This window comes from Sturnus vulgaris, unplaced genomic scaffold (assembly GCF_052056855.1).
Source record: "Sturnus vulgaris isolate bStuVul1 unplaced genomic scaffold, bStuVul1.hap1 Scaffold_566, whole genome shotgun sequence".
NCBI lineage: Eukaryota > Metazoa > Chordata > Aves > Passeriformes > Sturnidae > Sturnus > Sturnus vulgaris.
In genome coordinates this window covers 83572-108264 of record NW_028276553.1, presented here as the reverse complement: position 1 = coordinate 108264, position 24693 = coordinate 83572, and the positions used below count along the sequence as shown (strand labels likewise).

General features: G+C 50.9%; 2 long non-coding RNA genes across 2 annotated transcripts; both read right to left on the bottom strand.

The window, feature by feature from the left end:
- Positions 1 to 2011: 2011 nt before the first annotated feature.
- On the bottom strand, positions 2012 to 4683 carry LOC148217598 (uncharacterized). Its single transcript, XR_015800957.1, has 3 exons — positions 4102 to 4683; positions 3308 to 3475; positions 2012 to 2981 (listed from the first exon to the last, which is right to left on the bottom strand). It is a non-coding gene; the product is annotated as an uncharacterized LOC148217598 (long non-coding RNA).
- A 17284-nt stretch (positions 4684 to 21967) lies between these two features.
- On the bottom strand, positions 21968 to 24312 carry LOC148217597 (uncharacterized). The gene is made up of 3 exons (XR_015800956.1): positions 24058 to 24312; positions 23264 to 23431; positions 21968 to 22937 (listed from the first exon to the last, which is right to left on the bottom strand). It is a non-coding gene; the product is annotated as an uncharacterized LOC148217597 (long non-coding RNA).
- Between the last annotated feature and the right edge of the window lie 381 nt (positions 24313 to 24693).

The window sequence follows — 24693 nt, the reverse complement described above, 5'->3', positions numbered from 1 at the left end:
AGGTTTCTCAGTTCTGGTCGGGGTTTTTTGGGGCGTTCATTCAGGGGGATTTCCTCAAGGATTGGGACACTCCTTGATTCCATCCCTTGCCTGTCTCCCAAGCGCCACCCTGTGGGCAGAGCGCGGTACTGCGCGCGTGCCTCTCCCAAGATGGCGGCTCGGGTGTCGCTCCCCGACCTTCTAACTCTGGCTGCAAAAGGAGGGTGGCACAGCAAGGAGCCCGCTCGCTCTAGTGGGATGCCTGCGCACGACGCCGACACCGATCCCACGGGTGCGATTTTCGGCGGCGTTTCCAATCGTGCGGACATCTCCTTCAGCCCGCTTCGGCCCGGGGAAGAGGGGCGGGGCCGCCAGTGATGGTCCCGGCGCAGCCCGGGCAGGCTCGGGGCGGAGCCGGGGCTTGGCGAGGCGGGGCACGGAGGTCCCGGGGACGGGACCGGGCGGGGTCGGGGCGGTGCTTTAGGGGCGGTCCCCAGTGGTCCCGGGCGGCACCGGGGGCGGGGCCGGGTGATCCCGGAGCGGTACCGAGCTGTGCTGGGGACGGTGCTGCAGGGGCGGTGCCGGGCCCGCCTCAGGGTGATTGAATGCCCAGAAATCGCCTCCTCTGCCCCGTGCTCACACTGAGCTGCGGGCTGCAGCGTGCTGTCGGAGCTCCGCACACAGCACGGATTTGGGCTTCCCCTCCTCTCAAACCCTCTCCCCCTTCTTCCTCCTCCTCATCTTCCTCTTTGTCCTCTGTCACTGCTGAGGCTCTGGAAAGAACTGAAATTCTGCAGGGAGAGATGTCCTCTCGTGGCCCCAGGGACTGCCTCGGCACGGGCCACGAGCGCCTCCGGCCCCTGCCTTCTCCTGCTTGAAAAGATCACCTGGAGCCCGAGCTCGGGGGGGTGAAATCAGCTGAAATCCAGGTAACTCTGTCAAGTGCCCCCCAGGGACATCGGCGGGGCTGGGGGATGAGGGTTTGAAACAGCAAATTCTTTGGAATATACACCTGTCCCTGTGCCGATGCTGCTGAGCTTCCTGCCACAGTATATCCCCACTCCATGAGGCGCTGTGAGGTTATGGCAGTGGGAATTGAGCAGGGAATTCGGGGCTATGGGCATAATTCACGGGAGCTAGCAAAGCTGACAGCCAACCCCAAATCGGGGCACAGCACAGAGAACAATCTGTGTGCTGCCCTGTCAGCTCAAGCTCCTGGGCTGGGAAGTATTGGGAGTTAAATGTATGGAATTACACAAATCACAGCAACTGGCATCACCCAGAGGGACAATCCAAGGCCCAAACAATTCCTCCACAGTCCACTCTGGGAAAAACACCCTGTGCCTGCCAGGAGCTCTGACCCTGCTTTTCCTACCAGCTCCTGAGCAGTGTCAGGGCCACCACGACGCCTTTAAAATCCAGATAAACCCCAAATCCTACACAGTGAATAATCCAAAGAAAGTACTGAATTGTTGTCATTAAAAGCTCAAAACTCATTAAGAATTCTATGACAACAGTGTAATGGACTCCCAGGAACCTCATGAATGCTCTCGGTTTCATTTTTGTGTATTTTTACTCCCTCATTTGGCAGCTTGTAAAACTTATCCTGGAATTCAGAGGTCAAGCAGGATCGACTTTGGATTGACCTTCACCTCTGTTCCCACTTTGTGCAAACACAACTCGTGCCCAGGTGGGTGAACTCATCACCTCAGCTTTTCACTCCAGAGTATCCCCTCCTTATTTCCCTGTAGATGAACTCAGATCCACTCCTCACCTCCACTGGTCATCCAAGCGTCCATTCTGTTCCCCACAGGCCCTGGTGGCCCCAGGGAGCTCCCCTGGCCTTTCTCCTGCCCCTCTGCAGCCCGAGGTCGCTACACAAACAGTTCTTGTGTCCCCTCTAAATGACCCCGGGTTTTCTGCTCAATGAATGGCATGACCCGTGCCCACTGCTCATGATTCACCCAACCAAAACCAAGAGCAAATGTTGCTTGGGCTTTAAGAACTTGAAATAACTCTGAAGCAAAAGAAATCACCTTTTTCTTCTGGTTTTTATTTTTATTTTTTCATTTAAGATGCTGGACTTGCCTCTGTGGATGTGTGCTGAGCTCTCACTGCAGGGGACTGTCAGGCCTGAATGGCTGTGAGTTCGTGTTCTTCTCAGTAGGGAATCAGAAATTATTCTTAGACCATAGAATTGTTTTCTGAAACCTTTCCCCTTTCCTCTTTGTGCCTTTGAATTTTTCAGCTGTTCCCTGTTGTCACTTCCCCTGCCTGACTTCTGTGCAGCTCCTAGCTGGGAAAAACTGGGAAAACTTAGGGGGTACAGAGGTGGAATTTTTGGCTGGATTTTTCTAACATTTCTAATTTTGCTGAACTTATTTCCCCAGTGAGAAGAGCACGAACTCACAGCCATGCAGGCCTGACAGTCACTGCGGGAAATCTGACACAGTATTAATAAGTAACCTTTCCTGAGAGCAGTCACCACCCCAGTCCTCCAGCCTTGTCAAATGTTTGCAATGAATGGACCCAAGTTCTAATCCTTAATCTAAATTTATGTCAGCTTTTGTTAGAAAGATACCGGACAGTAAATCATACAAGAGAATTTAAAAATTGCACAAAGAATAACAGGCCCAGACCAAACCCAACCACCCCCATCACCGCTCCACCCCAATTTTGGGAGAAACAGTGATACAGTTTATAAATACTCTCCTTCCACACTATTCAGTCCTTCACCGCACATCCCCAGAGAGGAGTCCCTCAGACCTTGCTCCCCTGAACACCAGGAGAGCTGGAGTTTCACCCAGATCCCACATTCCCATGGCAGTTAATCCCAGCAGGGAGGCAAAGAGGAACCCTGCATCCTCTGACATAGCCCACAGCACGGGCAGCACCAGGAGCCCTCCAGGCTCAGACCTCTGGTGCTGAAGCCTCTGGGCTTTGGCTGATCAAACACCACAGCTCTTGGCAAAGATGCCAGGAGAGTCGTGATTCTTCCTGTCCTGAAAGAGAGGAGGAAAAGAAAATTAAGTCGACTGCAGAAGGATTCCAGCTCTCAACTTCTGCTCTGATTCCTCACTCTGGGGTTTTATCCATGACAAGTGACACCAATTCAGAGTGCCCTTTTCCAGCATTTTTATTCCTAACTATTTCAGACATTAAAAGGATGCTCATTTCTCTTATTGTATTCTTTGCTTAATTTTATTAGCGGCATTTTCATCCCAGACCCCACTTGTCAGTTCTTCAATCCTTTAGCACTGGACTTGGCACAAAGGGATACCCGTGGTGCTGCATCACAAGAAATCCCAAAGAGAAACCCCTTCCAAACCTGACGGAGAAAGCTTTCAAGGCACTCCAGAACACAGACAGCTTTTCCTGCCTTGTCAGGCCACACCAATTCTGTCCCATCCACCTGAACTGTGCAGGTGAGGAAAAGGCTTTCCTTGCTCCTCGGGAATCACTGTCTGAGACCACGGATGTCCATCCTGGGCAGCACCTGGAAACAACGTGGGAAAGGCAAAATGAGAGTGTTTTCTATCAGAAAATTACTACTACTAATAAAAATAACAATCAGAACTTCTGGACAAATTTAGTAACATCACTTTGATATGAGAAATACAGGCCATGCCCATCCTTCTAGCCCAGGTGAAAACAGGAAGGAGAACTAGAGGAAAAGCAGAGTCCCTTATTTGATCTCTGGACACAAACTGAGGCCTTTTCCCTGTGAAACCAAACTCACCCTTCCAGGGTTCCTGAGATCAGCTACGAGGAGGCTTTTGGCACTCCAAGAGCAGCTGGGTCACAGCTGGATGCGGCTTGGGTCTGGGAGACACCGTGCTCCTTCTGGAATTATAGCACGCAAATGCCTGCTCCTGGCCCCAGGCCCGGAGATAAAATCTGTGGGGTTTTTCCCTGTGCAACATTGTTCACCCCTCCCAGGTTCCTGAGATCTGCACAGAGGAGGCTTTGGGCACCCCAAAGGCAGCCAGGGTTACAGGTGGGGGCAGCTTGGGGCTGGGAGAAATCCTCATCCATTTGGAATTTTATCAGGCAGAAACCTGGCTGGGTGCACAGGTCTCTGGACACGACCAGTGGCCCTTTCCCCTGTGAAACAAAACTCACCCTGCCAGGCTCCTGAGACCACTTAGGAGGAGGGGGTTTGACTCTCCAAGAGCAGTCGCAACGAGAGATGCTCACACAGAAGGCCATGCAGAAGAGGAAACGAGCGCACCCGCAGCCCCCCAAGGCGCGCCCCAACGCCCCAGACCCGGCACCGCCAGCTCGGGCAGTCCCATAAAGCATCCCCCGCCTCCGCAGCGGCGGGACAGGCGGGGCCCGGGGTCCCGAGGAAACCGAGCGTGCCCGGAGGCGCGGCAGGACGGCAGCGCAGCGCCGCCTGGCGGCGGAGCAGGAGAGCAGCGCCGGGCCCCATGGCAGTATCGGTAGCCGTGCGCCCCCTGCTGTCCGCGGCGATGCAGCGCCCGATGCCGAGTTCCACGCCCGTGTCGCCGAGGGAGAGGGGCACCGCTGGCTGGGGCCTCCCCGCCGACACGGACAGAAGCCGAAGCAGAAGCCCCGGTGCCATTGGCGGCCCCTACCCAGCGGGCCGGGCTCCGCCGGGCCCGCGGCCCCGCGCGGTATCGGGTCGTCCCGCTCCCGTCTTCGTCGCACCCGGGCCCTGCTCCTGGCATGAAGCGCGTCACCGCCCCGCGCCGTCCCGCCCCCCGCGCGTCATCGCGTGCGTTCGGCGGCCCGCCCCGGGGGCGGTGCCGGGGGGCGCTACCCGGGGCGGTGCCGGGGCAGTGCCGGGGGCGGCACCGGGGGCGGTGCCGGGGGCGTTCCCGGTCGCCGTGCCGGGGTAGCCCGGGGAGCGGTTCCGGGAGCGGTTCGGGGGGCGGTGCCGATTGCAGTCCCGGTCACTGTCCCCAGTCCCCGTCCCCAGTCCTGGTCCCGGTCCCAGTCCCCGGTTCCGGTCCCCGATCCTGGTCCCAGTCCCAGTTCCCCGTCCCGGAACCCGATCACGGTCCTGGTCCCAGTCCCCAATCCCGGTCCCGGTCCCTGTCTCCAGTCCCCGTCCCCGATCCCGGTTCCGGTCCCTGTCCCAGGTCCCCGTCCGCGATCCCGGTCCCTGTCCCATTTCCCCGTCCCGGTCCCCGATCCCAGTCCCGGTCCACGTCCCCGATCCCGATTTTTCCCCCCCTTTCACACTGATTTTTCCCCCGATTTATCAATGATTTTTTTCCCCATTTTTTTCCCATTTCTCACTGATATTTCCCCCCATTTTTCAGGGATTTTTTTCCCCCATTTCTCACTGATTTTTTTTTCCCATTCTTCATGGAGTTTTCCCCCCGTTTTTCACTGATTTTTCCCCATTTCCCACTGATTTTTCCCCATTTTTCATGGATTTTTTCCCCCCCCCGTTTCTTACTTATGTTTTTCCCCGATTTTTCATTGATTTCCCCCCCCCCCCCCCCCCATTTCGCACTGATTTTTTACCCATTTTTCCCCATTTCTCACTGATTTCTTTCGCCATTTTTCATGGAATTTCCCCACCCATTTCTCACTGATTTTTCCCCCATTTCTCACGGATTTTTTCCCCACTTTCCCCCATTTCTCACTGATTTTTTCCCCCATTCTTCAGGGATTTTTTTCCCCATTTCTCACTGATTTTTTCCCCATTTCTCAATTAACTTTTCCCCACTTTTCCCCGTTGCTCACTGATTTGTTCCCCCATTTTTCATGGATTTTTTTCCCCATTTCTCACTGATTTTTCCCCCCCATTCTTCATGATTTACAGGATACTCTATCGTGAATGGAAAGCAATTAAAGGAAGGGGCGAGGTTACCAGCCACCTGGTCAGCTCAGACAGCAGAGCTGCACACGCTTGTGAGAGCCTGTGAATTATAGCAGGACAAGACATTAAATATATTTACTGATTCTAAATATGCATATGCGGTAATACATGCATTTGGAAAACTATGGGGAAAAAAAGAGGTTTATTAAGCTGCAGAAGAAAGAAGAAAAAAATTGGTTTACAAGGGATGGCAAGCAGTGGATACCAAAAGCTCTAGCCTTACAATTGTTAAAACAACTTCATTAAAGGAGTCGTTCTGTGCCTTCTTTGGGGTGAGGAAAAAAGGCTGAGGGGGGCTCCGACGTGGTTTGGGGCACCCCAAGGTCCCTGGGAGAGGGAGCCGGGCTGCGCTGGAGGAGCAGGTGAGTCGGGCATGGCGGGGGGTCATGGTGGGTGCCAGAACATTGAGAGGGAGGGGTGGGTGTAGAATGCATGAAAAACAGAACCTTAAAAAATAGCTAAATATAGTCTAAAAGGAATGTTTTATTGGCTTGTGTTTGGATAGAGGTAGGGTTTTTTTATAGATACTGTAAATAGAAAAGATAAAGAATAAAAATATAGAAGCAAATATAAGAAACCAATATATAAATATATTACATTACATTATATTATGTTATGAAAATAGAAATATATAAATATTCAGACTTTAAAAGGAATGTTTTATTGTTTTTTATTTGGTTAGAGGAGGGTTTTTTGAAAATAATATAGGCAAAAATATACAAATATGCAAAAATAGATACTGACATAAAATGATAACTATATATGCATATATAAATATATGTAAGTATAAATATATAGAAATAAATATAAATATAAAATACATGTATGTAGTATGTAATATAAATAATTTATCGATTTTAAGACGTTATATTAAATAGTATGTTATAATAGAATGTAAATAGCATATAGTATATTAATATACTAGTAAAAAATACATTAAATAGTATATAAATATAGAATACACAATATAGACATATAAATCTACAGATATAAATATGAAAACTAAATAGAAAAATATATTCAAATATAATTTAAAATAATCGAGTTTTTTGTTTCTATTTGGTTAGAGGCAGAGCTTTTAAAGAAATAATATTAAAAACTATGAACCTACAAATATATATGGATACACATAAAATAGAAATAACATTAGTAATATAAATCTATGTATATAATGAATAATAAAATAATATTGTATATATGATAAATAGAATAGCAATTAAATTGAATATATGAAATAGGTATAGATTATGACTATAAATTAAATATTAAAAAATAGATGATTTCTATATATAAAAGGTTTTTTTTTTCATTTGGTCAGAGGCAGGGCATTTTTAGTTTGGGTCGGGGTTTTTTTGGGGCGTTCATTGAGAGGATTTTATGACGGGTGGGGACTCTGGTGCTTGGAACTCTCTCCCTTCTCTGTCTGTCCCTGACAGGGCGGCAGTGCCGGGCTGAGTTGGGCGGCAGTGCTGCCGCCGTGTGGACACGGGCGGGTACTGCACCGTGCCCCTCTCAGGATGGCGGAAGGGCCCGCGGGCCGGGACCCAGCCCTGCGGCAGCGCTCAAGATGGCGGCCTCTCTAGGACCCCGGTGGATAGGCGTTTACATAAAACGCCTGTCCGCGCTCGCCGGCGCCCTCACGCCCGCGGCACCGGGGACCGCGCGGCCGTTGTCGGCACACTCTGACACGTCCGGGAAAATTGTCGGCGAGCGGATCGGCGTCGGCGATGTAATCAGGCATCTTATGCCTACACACCGGGGTCCTGATTTTTTCCCGCCCTTTCTGCCGCCATTTTTGGCAGGTCAGCCGGGGTGCCGCCCGAGGCGCCATTTTGAGAGTGCGGACACACTCAAGATGGCGGCCGGTCTAGGACCCCGGCGGATAGGCGTTTACATAAAACGCCTGCCCGCGCTCGCCGGCGCCCTCACGCCCGCGGCACCAGGGACCGCGCGGCCGTTGTCGGCACGCTCTGAAACGTCCGGGAAAATTGTCGGCGAGCGGATCGGCGTCGGCGATGTAATCAGGCATCTTATGCCTACACACCGGGGTCCTGATTTTTTCCCGCCCTTTCTGCCGCCATTTTTGGCAGGTCAGCCGGGGTGCCGCCCGAGCCGCCATTTTGAGAGACCCGACACGCTCAAGATGGCGGCCTCTCTAGGACCCCGGCGGATAGGCGTCTACATAAAACGCCTGTCCGCGCCCGCCGGCATAAAAATAAATATGCATAAATATAAACATAGACATAAACATGCACAAACGTTAACCTGCATAGATATAAACATAAACATAAACATGCAAAACAATAATAATAAATATAAATATAAACATAAATAGAAATAGAAATACAAACATTAATAAAATCAGTGAGAAATGGGGGGGAAAAACCATGAAAAATGATGGAAAAATCAGAGAGAAATGGGGGAAAAATCGGTGAGGAATGGGGAAAAAGATCAACGAAAAATTGGGAAAAATCAGTCAGAAGTGGGGGATAAAAATCAGTGAGAAATGGGGGGAAAAGTCGGTGAGAAATGGGGAAAAAATCAGTGATTAATGGGCGGGAAAATGCATGAAAAATGGGGGGAATAATTCAGAGAGAAATGGGGGCAAATATCAGTGAGAAATGGGGGGGAAAATCAGGAAATATCCATGAAAATTGGGGGAAACATCCATGAAAAATGGCGGAAAAAAATCAGTGAGAAATGGGGAAAAATGGGGAAAAAGGAGTGATAAATGGGGGAAAAAATCAGTGAGAAATGGGGAAAAATGGGGAAAAAATCCACGAAAAATGGGTGGAAAAATCCATGAAAAATCAACGGAAAAATCAGTGAGAAATGGGGAAAACATCATGGTGAAATGGGGCAAAAATCATTGAGAAATGGGGAAAAAAATCAGTGAGAAATGGGGAAAATTTGGGAAAAATCCACGAAAATTGCGGGGAAAAATGCTTGAAAAATTGGGGAAAAAATCCGAGAGAAAATCCCCGGGAATCCCCGGGAAAATCCCCCCGGAATCCCCGAGAAAATCCCCCGGAATTCCCCGGGAAAATCCCCCCGGAATCCCCTGGAAAATCCCCCTGAATTCCCCGAGAAACTCATCCCGGAATCCCCGTGATAATCCGTCCGCTATCCCCAAGAAAAACCCCCAGGAATTCCCCAGAAAATCTCCCCGAAATCCCCGGGATAATCTCCCCGGAATCCCCGAGAAAATCCCCCGGAATCCCCGGGAAAATCCCCCAGGAAAATCCCCGGGATAATCACCCCGGAATCCCCTGGAAAATCCCCTAGGAATCCCCGAGAAAATCCCCCCAGATTCCCCGGAAAATCCCCCCGGAATACTCTGCAATATCCCCCCGGAATCCCCTGGATAATCCCCCCGGAATCCCCGAGAAAATCCCCCTGGAATCTCCAGGAAATGCCCCGGGAATACGCGAGAAAATCCCCCCGGAATCCCGTGGAAAATCCCCCCTGAATCCCCGAGAAAATCTCCCCGGAATCCCCGAGAAAATCCCCCCGGATTCCCCTGAAAATCCCTCGGAATTCCCCGGGAAAATCCTCCCGGAATCCACGAGAAAATCCGCCCGGAATCCCCGGGAAAATCCTCCAGAAATCCCCGAGAAAATCCCCCGGAGTCCCCGGGAAAATCAACCCGGAGTCCGATGGAAAATCCCTCCAGAATCCCCGAGAAAATCCCCCGGAATTCTCCTAGACAATCCCCCCGGACTCCCCGAGAAATTTCCCCCGGAATCCCCGGGAAAATAGCCCCCGGAATCCGCGAGAAAATCCCCCCACAATCCACGCGAAAATCCCCCAGAAATCCCTGTGAAAGCCCCCCCGGAATCCCCTGGAAAATCTCCCCGAAATCCCAGAGAAAATTCGCCCGTAATACTCGGGAAAATATGCCCGGAATCCCCTGGAAAAACCCCCCGGAATCCCCTGGATAATCCCCCCGGAATCCCCGATAAAATCCCCCTGGAATCTCCAGGAAAATGCCCCGGGAATACGCGAGAAAATCTCCCCGGAATCCCCGAGAAAATCCCCCCGGAATCCCCTGGAAAATCCCCCCTGAATCCCCGAGAAAATCCCCCGGAATCCCCGAGAAAATCCCCCCGGATTCCCCTGAAAATCCCTCGGAATTCCCCGGGAAAATCCTCCAGAAATCCCCGAGAAAATCCCCCGGAGTCCCCGGGAAAATCAACCCGGAGTCCGATGAAAATCCCCCCGGAATCCCCGAGAAAATCCCCCGGAGTTCCCCTGGAAAATCCCCCGGACTCCCCGAGAAATTCCTCCCGGAATCCCCGGGAAAATCCCCCCGGAATCCGCGAGAAAATCCCCCCGGAATCCAGGCGAAAATCCCCCAGAAATCCCCGTGAAAGCCCCCCCGGAATCCCCAAGAAAATCTCCCCGGAATCCCCGAGAAAATTCGCCCGTAATACTCGGGAAAATATGCCCGGAATCCCCTGGAAAATCCCCCCGGAATCCCCTGGATAATCCCCCCGGAATCCCCGACAAAATCCCCCCGGAATCCCCGGAAAATGCCCCCCGAATCCCCGGGAAAATCCCCTGGAATTACCAGGGAAAATCCCCCCGCAATCCCAGGGAAAATCCCCCCAGAATCCCCGCGAAAATCGGCCCCGAATCCCCTGGAAAATTCCCCCGGAATCCCCGGAAAATCCCCCCGGAATCCCCGAGAAAATCCCCCCGGAATTCCCCGGGAAAATCCCCCGGGAATCCCCGCGAAAATCCCCCCCGGAATCCACGAGGAAATTCCCCCCGGAATCCCCGAGAAAATGCCCCCGGAATTCCTCGGGAAAATCCCCCGTAATGCCCTGGAAAATCCCCTGAATTCCCCGAGAAAATCCCCCGGAATCCCCGGGAAATTCCCCCCGGAATCCCCGGGAAAATCCCCCCGGAATCCCCGAGAAAATCCCCCAGGAATCCCCGAGAAAATCCCCCCGGAATTCCTCGGGAAAATCGTCCCGGAATCCACGAGAAAATCCCCCGGAAATCCCCGACAAAATCCTCCCGGAATACTCGGGAAAATCCCCCCGGAATCCCCGGGGAAATCCCCACGGAATCCCCGAGAAAACCCCCCCGGAATACTCGGGAAAATCCCCCCGGAATCCCCGAGAATATCCCCCCGGAATACTCGGGAAAATCCTCCCGGAATCCCCGAGAAAATCCACCCGATATCTCCGGGAAAATCCTCCCGAAATCCTCGACAAAATCCCCCGGAATCCACGTGAAAATCCCCCCGGAATACTCGGGAAAATCCCCCCGGAATCCCCGAGAAAAACCCCCCGAAATCCCCGGAAAATGCCCACCGGAATCCCGCGGGAAATCCCCCCACAATCCCGGGGAAAATCTCCCCGGAATTCCCGAGAAAATCCGCCCCGAATCCCCGGAAAATCTCCACGGAATCCCCGGAAAATCCCCCCGGAATCCCCTGGATAATCCCCCCGGAATCCCCTAGATAATCCCCCCGGAATCCCCGATAAAATCCCGCTGGAATCGCAGAGAAAATCCCCCAGGAATCCCCGAGAAAATCCCCCCGTAATCCTCGGGAAAATCCAACCGGAATCCCCGGGAATATCTCCCCGGATTCCCCGAGAAAATCCCGCCGGAATTCCCCGGGAAATGCCCCCGGAATCCCCGGGATAATCCCCCCGGAATCCCCGAGAAAATATGCCCGGAATCCCCTGGAAAATCCAGCCGGAATCCCCGAGAAAATCCCCCGGAAAATCCCCCCGGAATCCCCGGGCAAATCTCCCCGGACTCCCCGAGAAAATCCCCCCGGAATTCCGCGGGAAAATCCCCCCGGAATCCCCGAGAAAAACCTCCCGGAATCCCCGCGAAAATAGCCCCAGACTCCCCGGCATAATCCCCACGAAATCTCCTGGAAAATCCCCCCGGAATTCCCCGGGAAAATCCCCCCGGAATCCCCGAGAAAATCCCCTAGAATTCCCCGGGAAAATCATCCCGGAATCCGCGAGAATATCCCCCCGGTATCGCCGAGAAAACCCCCCCGGAATCCCCGGGATAATCCCCCGGAATTCCCCGGGAATATCCCCCCGGAATCCCCGGGAAAATCCCCCGGAATTCCTCGTAAAATCCCCCCGGAATCCCCGGGAAAATCCCTCCGGACTCCCCGAAAAAATCCCCCGGAATACTCGGGAAAATCCCCCCGGAATCCCCGAGAAAATCCCCCGGAATTTCCCGGGAAAATCACCCCGGAATCCCCGAGAAAATTCTCCCGAAATACTCGGCAAAATCCCCCAGGAATCCAGGAGAAAATACCCCGGAATCCCCATGAAAATCCCCCCGGAATCTGCGAGAAAATCCCCCGGAATCCCCGCGAATATTCCCCCGGAATCCCCGGGAAAATCCCCATGAATTCCCCGGGAAAATAATCTCGGAATCCCCGAGAAAATCTCCCCGGAATCACCGAGATAATGGCCCCGGAATACCCGAGAACATCCCCCGGAATTGCCCGAGAAAATCCCCCCGTAATCCCCGAGGAAATCCCCCCGGAACACTCGGGAAAATCCCCCCGGAATTCCTCGTAAAATCACCCCGGATACCCTGGGAAAATCCCTCCGGACTCCCCGAAAAATTCCCCCCGGAATACTCGGGAAAATCCCCCCGGAATCCCCGAGAAAATCCACCCGGAATCCCCTGGAAAATCCACCGGGAATTCCCCGGGAAATTCCTCGCTGAAACCCCTGGAAAATCCCCCCGGAATCCCGGAGAAAATCCCCCCGGAATTCCCGGGAAAATCCCCCCGGACTCCCCGAAAAAATCCCGCCGGAATACTCGGGAAAATCCCCCCGGAATACTCCTGAAAATCCTCCCGGAATTCCCTGAGAAAATCGCCCCGGAATCCCAGTGAAAATCCCCCCGGAATCCCCGTGAAAATCCCCACGGAATCCCCGGGAAAATCCCCCAAGAATCCCCTGGAAAATCCCCCAGGTATCCCCGATAAAATCCCCCTGGAATCCCCTGGATAATCCCCATGGAATCCCCTGGAAAATCCCCCAGGAATCCCCGAGAAAATATGCCCGGAATCCCCTGGAAAATCCCCCTGGAATCGCGGGGAAAAATCCCCCCGGATTTCCCGGGAAAAATCCCCCCGGAATACTCGGGAAAATCCCCCCGGAATCCCCGACAAAATCCCCCCGGAATTCCCGGAAAATCCCCGCGGAATTCCGGTCCATTTCTGTAGGAGAATAGTTTGTAAGGATAGTGCAGAAGGCACTAGTTGCCAACGAGTTACAGCTGTACTGATTAGCAAGGAGTGGAAACAGCCTTGCCTGCCCAGTGAGGCTGGTTGTTATAAAAGCGTGGGTCAGCTGGCTGCCAGTTTCACTAAGCACAGCTCCAGCTGGAGGTGCAGAGCCTGCTGCAGTGTGGGCTGGAGCCTGCTGGCTGTGCTGCGAGGAGGAAGGGACACGTGGCCGTGCAAGGGATGGACAAGGTGAGAGGATGCTGTGTGTGGGACAGACAGGCTCAGGTGGCTGGGGAAGGGACAGGCTGGGGTTTAGCCAGTCGTACAGAGGAGAGGAGGAGTCGGTGCTGTGTGGAGCTGCCTGTGAGAAAAGGAGTCAGAGTTGCCTCAAAGAAATCTGTGGAGAGAAGGCATGAAAAGTGTGTAATGAAAGACTAATGTTGGTGCCTGTCATGTCTGTCTTGATATAATTGCTACACGTTTTCTCGGAATGCTTGAATTTAGACATAAAATGAAAACTTTATTGTAAGAAAGGAATGCATTTCTCACCAAAGTGGTGTAGGGTGGGGGATCACAACTCACAGATGGCCTGGAAGTGGAACGGCCACAGGGGTTACTGTAACTGGGCCTCCAGTACCAAAGCCCCAGTGGGTTTAAAGGCTAGAGCTGGGCTGGGATTAGCACGGGCTCTGCAGCTGGGCTCATGCACAGGTCTGTCAGCACTCCTACCCGAGGACAGTCCCTCACCTAGGGAGAGGTTCTAGGCCTGGAGATGAGGCTGAGTTTGGGAAGGGTGATGAGGACATGGTTAGGGAGGGATGTAAATGCATATCAAAAGACTTAATTTTGAGGGGTGGCAAGCATTAGCTATAAACCAGTAAGTATTTACAGCTAAAGGCTGGAGGTGGGGGCTGTCTGAGGAGGACAGGACTGTTTAAGGCTGAAGTTGGAAGAGAAACCTTGGTGAAGCTTTTGCGTTAGAAACGGCCTCACCTGCCAAATCAGATTTTTGTCTTCAGGATTGCATGAGTGAGGATGCCACAGCCAAGGAAAAGGTTCAGGTTTGGGAGGCAAAGGAGAGTTAGGCAGGGCTGCAGGGCTGGGGCTTGGCTGTTTCCATACTGCTCAGGGCAGCAAAGGGTAGCTGGCTCACTGGGCCTTGGATCTAGAACTCTTTCTGGAACAAGGTGGAGAGCTGAGGTTCATGCAAGGAAGGGGCCAGGAATTCTTTGTCTGACTGGAAAATGCCAGAGGGGCAGTGTGTGACTCGGATAGGATGATATGTTCGTCTGGCGAGAGTCACAAAAGAATATTTTGGTTTACTGATAACTGGGCAGCTCAGAAGTTACTACTTGACTTAGTTGCTGCTCCCATCTGTTGCACACATAAACAGAGCAAAGCAGACGAATTCTCTCGGAGCCTGAGGTCTTTGACTGGCCCTCCAAAAATGCTGCCCGCTAAAAAACAGACGTGGGGGAGGAAAGTTGTCAGATACAATAGAGCAAGAAAAGGCCACGGGCTTCAAAGTGCCCTCCAGCAGACCATGGAAGTGACGTGTCTGGAAGTGAAACCAGCAGTCTGCTTCCCCAGCCTCCTGGAAGCCTCTAACAGCTACACAGGCAGTGAGGGGAGAGAACAATTCAACCTAAAAATAATTTTCAGTAGCGTTCTGCACTGCTGTTAAAAATACTGCAACCAGGGAATGTGGTGTGGTGATAACTATTAGGCCTGTAAGTCTGGTAACTGGGGCTTTTAGCTCAAACATCTCGGTATGGCTACTTTGAGCCTTGTAAAAGCTGCGTTAAGTCCAATTTCTTGGGTAGTTCTACTAGCTCTAGCCTTGCTTTTCATCCCCTCAGTAACAAAGCAACTCCCTCTCGAGAATGTTATTTACTTTCCATATGATGTGCCTACCAATTTCTGGAATTGCAAATGTCTTTGGATACATGCGTAAATTGAAGTTTCAAGAAAGCTGTCAAGCTAAAACAAAGGCTTGCCATAATGCAGAAGAAAATGTTTTATGGAAGAACTGAGAGGTCCCTACCTGGGCATAGAATTTGCTATACTAAGGTGTGTTCCAAACGGATCTGCCATCTAAACAAGCAGAAAAATAGTTGGAATGTAGTGAGTTCAATTTAACTATTGCTAGAAATAGGAATTATTAGCAGAGCTTGGAGCATGATATCACTAGCAGCAGTAAGACGCTTTTAGCTTGCTTCTCATAAATTACTTGTAAAAAGCATTTGTACCTAGTGTGTAGCAATTAATATTTCCCCATTTTCTTCCCCCCCGCCCCCCAGTCTCAGGTACTCCTTTTATTTTACCCTTTTCTGTCTTGTAACATCACCTTCCTTTATTTTATTCTATCTTCTGTTCTCAGAACATCGCAGCATCCTCTGTCAATGTGAAAGCATTTGTTCATCCTGTCTTGGAATGGCTGTCAATGTTGCCCTCTTCTGGATCACTTTTTTTTTTTTTTTTTTTTTTTTTTTTTAACAATATGTTGCTAAATGTCAGGAAAATTAATCCACAAACACCAGCGGTTTATGTCCAAAAAGGAAACGGAGGAGTCCTTTTTGCTTTATTCGAATAAAGGGAGAGGCCATGGGACATTCCCCTGGGATCTCTCAAATTTTTGGAGGACGCAGCCTCCTTTTTATCCTATTTTCCCGGCCGCATTTCCCTCTCTCTTTTCCCATTGGCTGAGGTACTTGAGAGGCACAGACTTCCCGGAACGCCTGATACCTGAAATTCCCCTCTAATGTATAACCCTCCCTTTTAATTTTTAATTCTTATAGAATTCATAGTTTCCCCCGTTGCTTCTTTCATCTTTCGATATCCAATTTCATTTATCAGCAGCCCTGCAGTTTGTTTGTAAAGGCAACTATCTCTTTCCATTCATCAATCAGTGGAATCCATCCCATTGTTTCTTTTATCTCTCAGTGCTAGCCTTATCTACAGGCTGATCCACAGCTCATTTGTAAAGACAAATTCAACATTCCTCTCAGCTAATAAATGAGAAGTTAGCTGAAAAAAGTAAAAAGTGGATTTTTTTTCCGGTGTGTGTCGGACAATACAGTGGAGAGAATTTGCGGGAGGATGATCGAGGATATCCTATTATAATATCGTTCTCGGACATTTTACTATTTTAGATCATCAGTTGTATTCTGAAAGAAATCTATTTTAATGATATGTGTACGTTTGCACGAAGTTATAGTTAATATAGCTTGCGGCTGGGCTCTTTAATGAATAGGGGTATTTTTGGTTTTAATTCAATATTTTATGCTTGTGGTGTGTAGTGTGCTGATTTATTTTTTAATGTTATTTACTACGTGCGCTTTTGTTTTTGAGTGAAGGTAACTTTCTGGATGGCTTTGTATTTGAGGCAGAATGAATTGAAGTAGGTTTTTAAAACTGATTTTTCATATGTACGATGGGGAGTTTAGTAGGGGCAGCTCTGATGGTGGGGGCTTGGTTGTTAATTTTATCAGACGGCTTTTGTTAGATACAGCTTTTAATTCTGGAAAGTTTTTTTTTCTAATGTCGTGCTTTGAAGGTGGTTTTCGAGGATGTATGGTATAGCTTTATTTTGTTTGTAGATGGTGTATGATAAGGGCTATGGTCTATTTATCTAATGCCATGTTTTTTCATTCAGGTGTTGATAAGGGAGTTCTTGAATGGCGTTTTGTGTTGTTTTTGTTTTTGGTGGGGCGTTGTTTTTAAAGGATACCTTGATAAGGTTTGCCGATGGCGTTCTAGCCTGTAGCATAAGGCATAGGGTAGTTTTTGAATTATTTTGTGGTGGCTTTGATTCTTGCCAGTATGTAGTGTTTGTTTGAGGTAATGCTGTGTAGCTAATTTCTGTTTTCTTATTAATATTAGAATTGGAGTGTTGTAGTATATGGGCTGTTATTATATCCTAGGGGTTCTATTTATTTGGTTGGATTGTTTTCTAGTTATGGATAATTTTTCTCAAAAAACCATTTTCAGGATTTCAGGCGTGACACAAAAGAACACTCAGATTGCTGGAAGGGAAACGTGTGCCCAGATTGTCTCGAAGCAGTGCTGCTGTCGGTTCTCGTTCAGTTGTGTCTTCTGAAAATGAGACTGTTGTATTCATTGCGCTGTGCTAAACACTTGTCATTCTCCCAATGCCAGGAAACAGATGAAGCTTGAAGAAAGAGGAAGGAATTTGGAAGCGTACAAACAAGCTGAGAAGAGGTTCAGAGATCAGGGCGCTCACTGGCAGCAGGGGCTGGGGTTAGGGCTGAGCAGGAGCAAAGCCGGAGCACATCAACCTCACCTCGTGTTTTCTCGGGGGCTTTATGGCCCTGGCAAGAGAGAGATGTTCACTGACGAGTCCCAGGCCGAGCCGTGAGCACAGCATGTTGTGTTGGAGCTGGGGGTTTTTTTTTGAGACGTTCAGCAGCCACACTCTCTAGTCAAGAGTCCTGAGGTTTGTTGCTGCTCCACTTTCATCCTCATATCCAGCTTCCAGCCCTTTTCTTCTCTCTGTCCAGTGTGTCTTTTGTGTTCCTTTCTTGTCCTGTGTGCTCCCCATCCCATTCCCGTTCCCTACGGAGGGGGAGGGTGTGGAGACTGGGGGCTCCGACGTGGTTTGGGGCACCCCAAGGTCCCTGGGAAAGGGAGCCGGGCTGCGCTGCAGGAGCAGGTGAGTCGGGCATGGGGGGGGGGGGGGGGGGGGGGTCATGCTGGGTGCCAGAACATTGAGAGGGAGGGGTGGGTGTAGAATGCATGAAAAACAGAACCATAAAAAATAGCTAAATATAGTCTAAAAGGAATGTTTAAATGCTTTTTATTTGGGTAGAGGCACGGTTTTTATAGCTAATATAAAAATAAAATATAAAGAATAGAAATAGATTGGTATACATGTAAAATATAATGAAATATAAGTAGCAAATATCTATGAAAAATCTAGTGTATAACAGAAATAATGCAAATATAAGAATATGTATAAATATAAAATAGAGCTATGAGAATGGTAATAAGAATGGGGTAAAACATCAGTGAGAAATGGAAAAAAACCACATGAAAAATGGTGGGAAAAATCAGTGAGAAATGGAGAAAAATCAGTGAAAAACGGGGGGGGAATCTTTGAAAAATGGGGAAAAAAATCCGTGAGAAATGGGGGAAAAAAAATCCATGAAAAATGGGGGAATAAATCAGTGAGAAACGGGGAAAAGTGGGGGAAAAAATAATTGAGAAATGGGGAAAAAATCAGTGAGAAATGGGGGAAAAAATCCGAGACGAATGGCGGGAAAAGTCATTAAGAAATGGGGGAAAAATCAGTGAGAAACAGGGAAAAAAATCAATGAGAAATGGGGGAAAATTTGGGACAAAATCAGCGAGAAATGGGGAAAAAGCAGTGGTAAATGGGGGAAAAGTCGATGAAAAATGGGGGAATATTCAGTGAGAAATGGGGGGGGGGGGGAAATCAGTGAGAAATGGGGAAAAATCCATGGAAAACAGGCAAACAATCCATGGGCAATGGCGGGAACAGAGCGAGCTGTTGTCGCTCGTGCTGTGGTGGCCGATGCTGTGGGGAAAAAATAAGTGAAAAATGGGGGCAATAATCAGTGATAAATGGGGAGAAAATCAGTGATTAATGGGCGGAAAAATGCATGAAAAATGGAAGGAAAAATTCAGAGAGAAATGGGGGCAAATATCAGTGATAAATGGGGAAAAAAATCAGTGATTAATGGGGGGAAAAATGCATGGAAAATGGGGGGAAAATTCAGAGAGAAATGGGGGCAAAAATCAGTGAGCAATGGGGGGGAAAATCGGGAAATATCCATGGAAAAATGGGGAGAAAAAATCAGTGAGAAATGGGGGAAAAAATCAGTGAGAAATGGGGGAAACATCATGGTGAAATGGGGAAAAAAAATCTTTGATAAATTGGGGAAACAAATCATTGAGAAATGGGGGAAAAAAATCAGTGAGAAATGGGGAAAATATGGGAAAAAATCCACGAAAATTGTGGGGAAAAATCAGTAAGAAATGGGGGGAAAAATCCATGAAAAATGGCGGGAAAAATCAGATCGGCGATCGATAGCTAATGCGTGCCAATGGATTAGATCGGCGATCGATTGATCGCGCCTGCCGATCGATTAGATCGGCGATCGATTGATCGCGCCTGCCGATCGATTATATCGGCGATCGATTGCTAATGCCTGCCGATCGATTATATCGGCGATCGATTGATCGCGCCTGCCGATCGATTAGATCGGCGATCGATTGCTAATGCCTGCCGATCGATTATATCGGCGATCGATTGATCGCGCCTGCCGATCGATTAGATCGGCGATCGATTGCTAATGCCTGCCGATCGATTAGATCGGCGATCGATTGCTAATGCCTGCCGATCGATTAGATCGGCGATCGATTGCTAATGCCTGCCGATCGATTAGATCGGCGATCGATTGATCGCGCCTGCCGATCGATTAGATCGGCGATCGATTGCTAATGCCTGCCGATCGATTAGATCGGCGATCGATTGATCGCGCCTGCCGATCGATTAGATCGGCGATCGATTGCTAATGCCTGCCGATCGATTAGATCGGCGATCGATTGCTAATGCCTGCCGATCGATTAGATCGGCGATCGATTGCTAATGCCTGCCGATCGATTAGATCGGCGATCGATTGATCGCGCCTGCCGATCGATTAGATCGGCGATCGATTGCTAATGCCTGCCGATCGATTAGATCGGCGATCGATTGCTCGCGCCTGCCGATCGATTAGATCGGCGATCGATTGATCGCGCCTGCCGATCGATTAGATCGGCGATCGATTGCTAATGCCTGCCGATCGATTAGATCGGCGATCAATTTCCAATGCCTGCCGATCGATTGCTAATGCACACTATTTGCACACTCCTTGCACACCCTTTGCACTCATACAGAGGCAGGAGGTTTCTCAGTTCTGGTCGGGGTTTTTTGGGGCGTTCATTCCGGGGGATTTCCTCAAGGATTGGGACACTCCTTGATTCCATCCCTTGCCTGTCTCCCAAGCGCCACCCTGTGGGCAGAGCGCGGTACTGCGCGCGTGCCTCTCCCAAGATGGCGGCTCGGGTGTCGCTCCCCGACCTTCTAACTCTGGCTGCAAAAGGAGGGTGGCACAGCAAGGAGCCCGCTCGCTCTAGTGGGATGCCTGCGCACGACGCCGACACCGATCCCACGGGTGCGATTTTCGGCGGCGTTTCCAATCGTGCGGACATCTCCTTCAGCCCGCTTCGGCCCGGGGAAGAGGGGCGGGGCCGCCAGTGATGGTCCCGGCGCAGCCCGGGCAGGCTCGGGGCGGAGCCGGGGCTTGGCGAGGCGGGGCACGGAGGTCCCGGGGACGGGACCGGGCGGGGTCGGGGCGGTGCTTTAGGGGCGGTCCCCAGTGGTCCCGGGCGGCACCGGGGCCGGGGCCGGGTGATCCCGGAGCGGTACCGAGCTGTGCCGGGCCCGCCTCAGGGTGATTGAATGCCCAGAAATCGCCTCCTCTGCCCCGTGCTCACACTGAGCTGCGGGCTGCAGCGTGCTGTCGGAGCTCCGCACACAGCACGGATTTGGGCTTCCCCTCCTCTCAAACCCTCTCCCCCTTCTTCCTCCTCCTCATCTTCCTCTTTGTCCTCTGTCACTGCTGAGGCTCTGGAAAGAACTGAAATTCTGCAGGGAGAGATGTCCTCTCGTGGCCCCAGGGACTGCCTCGGCACGGGCCACGAGCGCCTCCGGCCCCTGCCTTCTCCTGCTTGAAAAGATCACCTGGAGCCCGAGCTCGGGGGGGTGAAATCAGCTGAAATCCAGGTAACTCTGTCAAGTGCCCCCCAGGGACATCGGCGGGGCTGGGGGATGAGGGTTTGAAACAGCAAATTCTTTGGAATATACACCTGTCCCTGTGCCGATGCTGCTGAGCTTCCTGCCACAGTATATCCCCACTCCATGAGGCGCTGTGAGGTTATGGCAGTGGGAATTGAGCAGGGAATTCGGGGCTATGGGCATAATTCACGGGAGCTAGCAAAGCTGACAGCCAACCCCAAATCGGGGCACAGCACAGAGAACAATCTGTGTGCTGCCCTGTCAGCTCAAGCTCCTGGGCTGGGAAGTATTGGGAGTTAAATGTATGGAATTACACAAATCACAGCAACTGGCATCACCCAGAGGGACAATCCAAGGCCCAAACAATTCCTCCACAGTCCACTCTGGGAAAAACACCCTGTGCCTGCCAGGAGCTCTGACCCTGCTTTTCCTACCAGCTCCTGAGCAGTGTCAGGGCCACCACGACGCCTTTAAAATCCAGATAAACCCCAAATCCTACACAGTGAATAATCCAAAGAAAGTACTGAATTGTTGTCATTAAAAGCTCAAAACTCATTAAGAATTCTATGACAACAGTGTAATGGACTCCCAGGAACCTCATGAATGCTCTCGGTTTCATTTTTGTGTATTTTTACTCCCTCATTTGGCAGCTTGTAAAACTTATCCTGGAATTCAGAGGTCAAGCAGGATCGACTTTGGATTGACCTTCACCTCTGTTCCCACTTTGTGCAAACACAACTCGTGCCCAGGTGGGTGAACTCATCACCTCAGCTTTTCACTCCAGAGTATCCCCTCCTTATTTCCCTGTAGATGAACTCAGATCCACTCCTCACCTCCACTGGTCATCCAAGCGTCCATTCTGTTCCCCACAGGCCCTGGTGGCCCCAGGGAGCTCCCCTGGCCTTTCTCCTGCCCCTCTGCAGCCGAGGTCGCTACACAAACAGTTCTTGTGTCCCCTCTAAATGACCCCGGGTTTTCTGCTCAATGAATGGCATGACCCGTGCCCACTGCTCATGATTCACCCAACCAAAACCAAGAGCAAATGTTGCTTGGGCTTTAAGAACTTGAAATAACTCTGAAGCAAAAGAAATCACCTTTTTCTTCTGGTTTTTATTTTTATTTTTTCATTTAAGATGCTGGACTTGCCTCTGTGGATGTGTGCTGAGCTCTCACTGCAGGGGACTGTCAGGCCTGAATGGCTGTGAGTTCGTGTTCTTCTCAGTAGGGAATCAGAAATTATTCTTAGACCATAGAATTGTTTTCTGAAACCTTTCCCCTTTCCTCTTTGTGCCTTTGAATTTTTCAGCTGTTCCCTGTTGTCACTTCCCCTGCCTGACTTCTGTGCAGCTCCTAGCTGGGAAAAACTGGGAAAACTTAGGGGGTACAGAGGTGGAATTTTTGGCTGGATTTTTCTAACATTTCTAATTTTGCTGAACTTATTTCCCCAGTGAGAAGAGCACGAACTCACAGCCATGCAGGCCTGACAGTCACTGCGGGAAATCTGACACAGTATTAATAAGTAACCTTTCCTGAGAGCAGTCACCACCCCAGTCCTCCAGCCTTGTCAAATGTTTGCAATGAATGGACCCAAGTTCTAATCCTTAATCTAAATTTATGTCAGCTTTTGTTAGAAAGATACCGGACAGTAAATCATACAAGAGAATTTAAAAATTGCACAAAGAATAACAGGCCCAGACCAAACCCAACCACCCCCATCACCGCTCCACCCCAATTTTGGGAGAAACAGTGATACAGTTTATAAATACTCTCCTTCCACACTATTCAGTCCTTCACCGCACATCCCCAGAGAGGAGTCCCTCAGACCTTGCTCCCCTGAACACCAGGAGAGCTGGAGTTTCACCCAGATCCCACATTCCCATGGCAGTTAATCCCAGCAGGGAGGCAAAGAGGAACCCTGCATCCTCTGACATAGCCCACAGCACGGGCAGCACCAGGAGCCCTCCAGGCTCAGACCTCTGGTGCTGAAGCCTCTGGGCTTTGGCTGATCAAACACCACAGCTCTTGGCAAAGATGCCAGGAGAGTCGTGATTCTTCCTGTCCTGAAAGAGAGGAGGAAAAGAAAATTAAGTCGACTGCAGAAGGATTCCAGCTCTCAACTTCTGCTCTGATTCCTCACTCTGGGGTTTTATCCATGACAAGTGACACCAATTCAGAGTGCCCTTTTCCAGCATTTTTATTCCTAACTATTTCAGACATTAAAAGGATGCTCATTTCTCTTATTGTATTCTTTGCTTAATTTTATTAGCGGCATTTTCATCCCAGACCCCACTTGTCAGTTCTTCAATCCTTTAGCACTGGACTTGGCACAAAGGGATACCCGTGGTGCTGCATCACAAGAAATCCCAAAGAGAAACCCCTTCCAAACCTGACGGAGAAAGCTTTCAAGGCACTCCAGAACACAGACAGCTTTTCCTGCCTTGTCAGGCCACACCAATTCTGTCCCATCCACCTGAACTGTGCAGGTGAGGAAAAGGCTTTCCTTGCTCCTCGGGAATCACTGTCTGAGACCACGGATGTCCATCCTGGGCAGCACCTGGAAACAACGTGGGAAAGGCAAAATGAGAGTGTTTTCTATCAGAAAATTACTACTACTAATAAAAATAACAATCAGAACTTCTGGACAAATTTAGTAACATCACTTTGATATGAGAAATACAGGCCATGCCCATCCTTCTAGCCCAGGTGAAAACAGGAAGGAGAACTAGAGGAAAAGCAGAGTCCCTTATTTGATCTCTGGACACAAACTGAGGCCTTTTCCCTGTGAAACCAAACTCACCCTTCCAGGGTTCCTGAGATCAGCTACGAGGAGGCTTTTGGCACTCCAAGAGCAGCTGGGTCACAGCTGGATGCGGCTTGGGTCTGGGAGACACCGTGCTCCTTCTGGAATTATAGCACGCAAATGCCTGCTCCTGGCCCCAGGCCCGGAGATAAAATCTGTGGGGTTTTTCCCTGTGCAACATTGTTCACCCCTCCCAGGTTCCTGAGATCTGCACAGAGGAGGCTTTGGGCACCCCAAAGGCAGCCAGGGTTACAGGTGGGGGCAGCTTGGGGCTGGGAGAAATCCTCATCCATTTGGAATTTTATCAGGCAGAAACCTGGCTGGGTGCACAGGTCTCTGGACACGACCAGTGGCCCTTTCCCCTGTGAAACAAAACTCACCCTGCCAGGCTCCTGAGACCACTTAGGAGGAGGGGGTTTGACTCTCCAAGAGCAGTCGCAACGAGAGATGCTCACACAGAAGGCCATGCAGAAGAGGAAACGAGCGCACCCGCAGCCCCCCAAGGCGCGCCCCAACGCCCCAGACCCGGCACCGCCAGCTCGGGCAGTCCCATAAAGCATCCCCCGCCTCCGCAGCGGCGGGACAGGCGGGGCCCGGGGTCCCGAGGAAACCGAGCGTGCCCGGAGGCGCGGCAGGACGGCAGCGCAGCGCCGCCTGGCGGCGGAGCAGGAGAGCAGCGCCGGGCCCCATGGCAGTATCGGTAGCCGTGCGCCCCCTGCTGTCCGCGGCGATGCAGCGCCCGATGCCGAGTTCCACGCCCGTGTCGCCGAGGGAGAGGGGCACCGCTGGCTGGGGCCTCCCCGCCGACACGGACAGAAGCCGAAGCAGAAGCCCCGGTGCCATTGGCGGCCCCTACCCAGCGGGCCGGGCTCCGCCGCGGGCCCGCGGCCCCGCGCGGTATCGGGTCGTCCCGCTCCCGTCTTCGTCGCACCCGGGCCCTGCTCCTGGCATGAAGCGCGTCACCGCCCCGCGCCGTCCCGCCCCCCGCGCGTCATCGCGTGCGTTCGGCGGCCCGC